The following is a 6,996-nucleotide window of genomic DNA, read 5'->3' on the forward strand; positions in this document are numbered from 1 at the left end:
GGGCGCTCGCTGCCCCCTCCCGGGAGCCGCGAGGTGAAGCCGGGCGCCGTAGGCCTTGGGCAGGCCAGGGGCGCCCCGCGTGTTTCGGCTCGCCCACCGCGCGCCTCGCCCACAGCGCGCCTCGCCCCTCTCGCCCGACTCCTGCCTGGGACGCCTGGCCCTGACTTGACTGGAGAGGCTCTCGGCGGACCACAGGTGGTTTTCTCTATGACAAATAATCCTTCCTTTTTCCTTACTGGCGATTTGGGTCCACATGTGGGGGAAAGGGGATGCTCGCCTTAGAAAACTGGTATTTGGCCATTGGCCCCTCCCCATAAATTAAGAGAAAGTCCAGCTACGCACAAACCTTGAAGTAAAGACACCCAAATTCCGTTCATCCCCTGCACCCCGGCCAACAGGTAGCCCCCTTCCATCCCGTGAGCCGTTGCGCTTTGGGGGAACAAAGTGGAATCGCCTCTCAGGCGTAATTAGGTCTCTCTCAACACACACTCCCACCCCCCACCCCCAAGAGATGGTGTCTGATTCCTGGATCCGGGTATCCTGGGACCAATTTGAAGTGCATTTCCTGGACCATAAATCCGCAGGCAGGAGCCCGAGTTCCCAGCTCTCCGGAACGTGTTGGGCAGCTGGCAGCAGCCAAGTGCTGCGCGGCGAAATTGCACAGGGTCGCCGCTGGTTGCAGAGGGGGATGGGGGGTGGGGGTTACTCAGAGGAGCAAACCTTGCAGCTGAGGTTTAGGCAGGCCAGGAGAGCTGCACTTCCGGGGGCAGCGTGGGGGACGGGGTTACACCTCTAGCCAGCAGTGTTCCCACCTTTGGCTCTCAAAAGAAAACCAGCCCCTCCTCCTCCTAGAATTCAAGTCCAGTTTCTTTTCTCCCTGGGATAACCAAAGCCCCCTCTCCGAAGAGCCATCAGCCTGCAGGGCTGTACCCTCTTCACCACCCCTCATCCGAGGGACAATTAGGGAGTTTTCAGTTTTGCTTTGTGACTTGGAGTTACTGGGATTCGGTGTACCTTCTAGGTGGCGCCTCCCTGTGCCCTCTGGGAGGTTTTCCTACCTGCCCAGGGTGGAGTTCTTAGGCCTAGCCTATCTTAGACTTAATGGAAGTAGCCCTCCAGAACACCTGGAGCAAGTGCCCTGGGTTTCTGGTTCTCTGCTCCTTGGCTGAAATTCAGTGTTATCAGGCTTAGGTCTGCTTTTATTGTATTTTGTCTCTCTAAAGTAAAGTAAAGTCGCTCAGTCGTGTCCAACTCTGCGACCCCATGGACTGTAGCCTACAACGCTCCTCCGTCCATGGGATTTTCCAGGCAATAGTACTGGAGTGGGTTGCCATTTGTCTCCCTAAATGGATATGAAATAGCATCTCAGATCTGTTCCGCGTAAATGAAAGATTAAATGTTGTGAAGGGCTATAGACTTTCCTCACAATTCAGATTGAAATCCTGCCTCCAGGGACGGGCAGCTGTGTGGCTCTGGGCAGTCCCTTAAAGTCTCTGAGCTCATTTTTCTCATCTGTAAAATGGGCACAATAACAGTTTCCATCAGAGTACTGTGAGAATTTATCTGAACTGAGTGCCCAGCGCCTCGTAGGTGCTCAAGACATGGGATGGGATGGGATTTTACTAGAAGGCCAACCCCCAGCAAAGGTCATGGCTTTCTACATGGCACACCCAGCCTTCAGCCTGCTCCCCTTAACATAGCTGACATAAAATTGCCATTTCTCTTGGACACTCTGCACTTTCTTTCTTCCATTTTATTTCCAAGCTGTCTTTTGCTGATTCAGCGGCCCTTCCTCACACAAGCAGTGGATTGCAACTGAGATCTCATTGGGAAATGGTGATTGGTTCCAAGTAACTACTGGCCAGCACCTTCTGCCTCTAGCTAATGCATACCCTTCCCCCAGGCAATTCCAGTACACACCCCCCAGGACCCCTCCTCCTCTCCAGGTTTGGTCAGATTAGCTCCAGCGGTTTCAGACTCTCTTTCCTGAAATGCAGATATTAGAGGCATTCATTTTGTGCAATTTGGAAATCATTCTCCCATAAAGTAGGGCTGACGGTATTGATTTCATTTTGGAGGAAACTCTCTAAGGTTATAAACGTGGTACCACCCAGAAATTTCAAAACACAGACCAGGGAGAAAAAACAAAAAGCCAGACCCCCATGTGGAATTTCACGACTCTGTGCACCAGGCTCTGGGGTGAACAGCTCACGGTAGTGACCTCAGGGCACTCCTCAGGTGACCTGGGCTTACCCACTCAGCTTCCACAAAGGCCAGCTTGGAGGGGACTTTGGTGATCCAGTGGCTAGGACTCCATACTCCCAATGCAGGGGGCCCAGGTTCCATCCCTGGTCAGAGAACTAGATCCCACATGCTGCAGCTAAAGAAAGATCTCCCATACTGTGACTAAGACCCAACACAGCCAAATAAATAAATACTAAATTAAAAAAAAAAAAACAAAACACCAGCTTGGAGCTCTCTCTGTGAAGTGCCTGGCCAAAGGAAAAATAATGACTGAGCAGGATTCCAGCCCAAGCTGTCCAGTTTTCCAGCCTCCAAGAGTGAGAGCCCCCATTTCCCTGCCCACACCCTCTTCCTGTGACCAAGAAGTTTTCTGATTTTGGCTCTAGAAAGGCTTCTTGGCTTCCCTATCTAAAGAACGGCCCCATTTCACCTCCACAGAAGCCTGTGTGTTTCCTTCAGAGAACTGACCTTCAGTCTACAGTTTACGGTTCATCTTCATGAATCACAGCTGATGGTGACTGCAGCCACGAAATTAAGATGTTTGCTCCCTGGAAGAAAAGCTATGACCAATCTAGACAGCATATTAAAAAGCAGAGACATCACTTTGTCAACAAAGGTCTGTGTAGTCAAAGCCATGGCTTTTCCAGTAGTCATGTATGGATGCGAAAGCTGGACCATAAAGAAGGCTGAGCACCAAAGAATTGCTGTTTTCAAACTATGGTGCTGGAGAAGACTCTTGAGAGTCCCTTGACAGCAAGGAGATCAAACCAGTCAATCCTCGAGGAAATCAACACTGAATATTCATTGGAAGGACTGATGCTGAAGCTGAAACTCCAATACATTGGACACCTAATGTGAAGAATCGACTCATTGGAAAAGATCTTGATGCTGGGAAAGATTGAAGGCAGGAGGAGAAGTGGGTGACAGAGGATGAGCTGGTTGGATGGCATCATCTACTCAATGGACATAAGTCTGAGCAAACTCTGGGAGATAGCGAAGGACAGGGAAGACTGGCGTGCTGCAGTCCATGGGGTCGCAAAGTGTCGGACATGACTGAGTAACTGAACAGAAACTTCATGAATGTGCCTGTGTTTACCCGACACTGTGAGATGCCTGCATCAGGAGCTCCCTTCCCTCCTGCTCTCTTAGAACGTAATGCAGATACTTCTCCTGCCAGGAGGTGGGCTGGCTGGTGAGTGTAGCAGAGAGGGTGCAATGTGATTTTGAAGGTTACAGTGTAAAGGCAGCTTCTGCTTCATGCTCTTGAGATCCTGGAGAGCTTGGACCCCACTCGCCATGATGTCAAGAAACCCAAGCAGCGCTGGGAGAGAAACAGAGCCTCCAGCCATCAGCCCAGCTGGACTCCTGGCGCACAGCCGGTCCCAGGTGACAGCTCTGTAAGCATACCATTTTGAAAGTAGGTCTGCCAGCTCCTGACTAGCCACTGCAGCAAATGCCACGTGGATCAAGACCCCACCCACAGGGCTTTCTTCACCATGCCTTGTTATAATTCCACATAATAATATTTTATCATATCTATATGATGATCTATATTTCCTCTATCTCACATGGATAAAGAATACGGTGTATATATGTATACATACAATGAAATATTGCATAGCCATAAAAATGAATGAGATAATGCCATTTGCAGCAACCATGGATGGACCTAGAGATTTTCATACTTCTTTACTTTTTGAGGTATAACTGACATACATTTTACTAGTTTCAGGTGTACAACATAATGATTTGATATTTGTATATACTGCAAAATGACCACCACAATAAGTCTAATTAAAATGAACATCCATCACCACACAGAGTTATAGAGTTTTTTTTTTTCGTGATGACAACATTTAAGGTTTACAGTCTTAGCAGCTTTCAAATATGCAGTCAGTGTTGTTAACTAGAGGCCAGGCGATGGCACCCCACTCCAGTACTCTTGCCTGGAAAATCCCATGGACGGAGGAGCCTGGTAGGCTGCAGTCCATGGGGTCGCTGAGAGTCGGATACGACTGAGCGACTTCACTTTCGCTTTTCACTTTCATGTATTGGAGAAGGAAATGGCAACCCACTCCAGTGTTCTTGCCTGGAGAATCCAAGGGACAGGGGAGCCTGATGGGCTGCCGTCTATGGGGTCGCACAGAGTCGGACACGACTGAAGTGACTTAGCAGCAACAGCATGCTGTGCATGACACCCCCCTGACTTACTTGTTTTATACATGGAAGTCTGTACCTTTTGACCCGCTTCACCCTTTCAGCCCACCCACCTCCCCTGCAACATTCAATCCAATCTGTTCCCTGTATCTGTGAGCTTCTTTCCCCCCTTTTAAAAAAAGATTCCAGACATAGTTGCAATGAAATATTTGTCTTTCTCTGTCTGACTTAATTCACTTAGCATAATGCCCTCATGATCCATCCATGTTGTTGCAAATGACAAGATTTCATTCATTTTTATGGCTGAATAATATTTCATCATATCTATATCTATCTATCTCACATGGATAAAGAACATGTGATATATATATATATACATATATACATACAATGAAATATTACTCGGCCATAAAAAATGAGGTATTGCCATTTGCAGCAACATGGATTGACTTAGAAATTGAGTGAAGTGTTATTTGTATATGTATTATTTGTATAATATATATACACACACATACATATGATACAAATAATACATGTATTCTATATATATCAGTTCAGTTCAGTAGCTCAGTCGTGTCCGACTCTTTGCGACCCCATGAATCGCAGCACACCAGCCCTCCTTGTCCATCACCAACTCCCGGAGTTCACTCAGACTCACGTCCACCAAGTCAGTGATGCCATCCAGCCATCTCATCCTCGGTCGTCCCCTTCTCCTCCTGCCCCCAATCCCTCCCAGCATCAGAGTCTTTTCCAATGAGTCAACTCTTCGCATGAGGTGGCCAGAGTACTGGAGTTTCAGCTTCAGCATCATTCCCTCCAATGAACACCCAAGAATGATCTCCTTTAGAATGGACTGGTTGGATCTCCTTGCAGTCCAAGGGACTCTCAAGAGTTCTCCAACACCACAGTTCGAAAGCATCAATTCTTCGGTGCTCAGCTTTCTTCACAGTCCAACTCTCACATCTATACATGACCACAGGAAAAACCATAGCCTTGACTAGACGGACCTCTGTTGACAAAGTAATGTCTCTGCTTTTCAATGTGCTATCTAGGTTGGTCATAACTTTTCTTCCAAGGAGTAAGCGTCTTTTAATTTCATGACTGCAATCACCATCTGCAGTGATTTTGGAGCCCCCCAAAATAAAGTCTGACTCTGTTTCCACTGTTTCCCCATCTATTTCCCATGAAGTGATGGGACCAGATGCCATGATCTTCGTTTTCTGAATGTTGAGCTTTAAGCCAACGTTTTCACTTTCCTCTTTCACTTTCATCAAGAGACTCTTTAGTTCCTCTTCACTTTCTGCCATAAGGGTGGTGTCATCTGCATATCTGAGGTTATTGATATTTCTCCCAGCAATCTTGATTCCAGCTTGTGCTTCTTCCAGCCCAGCGTTTCTCATGATGTACTCTGCATAGAAGTTAAATAAGCAGGGTGACAATATACGGCCTTGACGTACTCCTTTTGCTATTTGGAACCAGTCTGTTGTTCCATGTCCAGTTCTAATTGTTGCTTCCTGACCTGCATACAGGTTTCTCAAGAGGCAGGTCAGGTGGTCTGGTATGCCCATCTCTCTCAGAATTTTCCACAGTTTATTGTGATCCACAGAGTCAAAGGCTTTGGCATAGTCAATAAAGCAGAAATAGATGTTTTTCTGGAACTCTCTTGCTTTTTTGATGATCCACTGGATGTTGGAATTTGATCTTTGGTTCCTCTGCCTTTTCTAAAACCAACTTGAACATCTGGAAGTTCACGGTTCACGTATTGCTGAAGCTTGGCTTGGAGAATCTTGAGCATTACTTTACTAGCATGTGAGATGAGTGCAATTGTGTGGTAGTTTGAGCATTCTTTGGCATTGCCTTTCTTTGGGATTGGAATGAAAACTGACCTTTTCCAGTCCTGTGGCCACTGCTGAGTTTTCCAAATTTGCTGGCATATTGAGTGCAGCACTTACACAGCATCATCTTTCAGGATTTGAAATAGCTCAACTGGAATTCCATCACCTCCACTAGCTTTGTTTGTACTGATGCTTTCTAAGGCCCACATTCCAGGATGTCTGGCTCTATATACACATATATATACATCATCATATCATCACATCATATATATATGTATATGTGTGTATACATATAACTGAATCACCATGCTCACATTTGAAACTCATACAGCATTGTAAGTCAACTATAGTTCAATAAAATAAACTAGGATATGTGTTCTGTCAATGGGACAAATAATTTGAAATTGAGAATAAAAGAGCTTTGAAAAATGGCAGGCATCATTTTACTTCCTTATTTATGAAGATCTAGAACTATCTATGACAGGGAGCACTGTCATTGGGTCATTTCCATTTCTAGATAAAGACAATTATGAAGAAGAGAGAGGTGGAAGAATAAGGAAGAGAAGGATAAGGAAGAAGTGATTTGGATGGATTAATGAGAAGGAAAAAGAGAGGCTGTGGTGATGATGGTGATGATGGTAGTGATGATGTTATAACAGTCGTGGTGATGATGGTGGCAATGGAGATGGTGGTGATGGTGATGATGGTGGTAATGGTGATGGTGATGGCGGTGATGATTGTGGTAATGGTGATGATGGTG

The sequence above is a fragment of the Oryx dammah genome, unplaced genomic scaffold (genome assembly GCF_014754425.2).
Source record: "Oryx dammah isolate SB20612 unplaced genomic scaffold, SCBI_Odam_1.1 HiC_scaffold_13, whole genome shotgun sequence".
NCBI lineage: Eukaryota > Metazoa > Chordata > Mammalia > Artiodactyla > Bovidae > Oryx > Oryx dammah.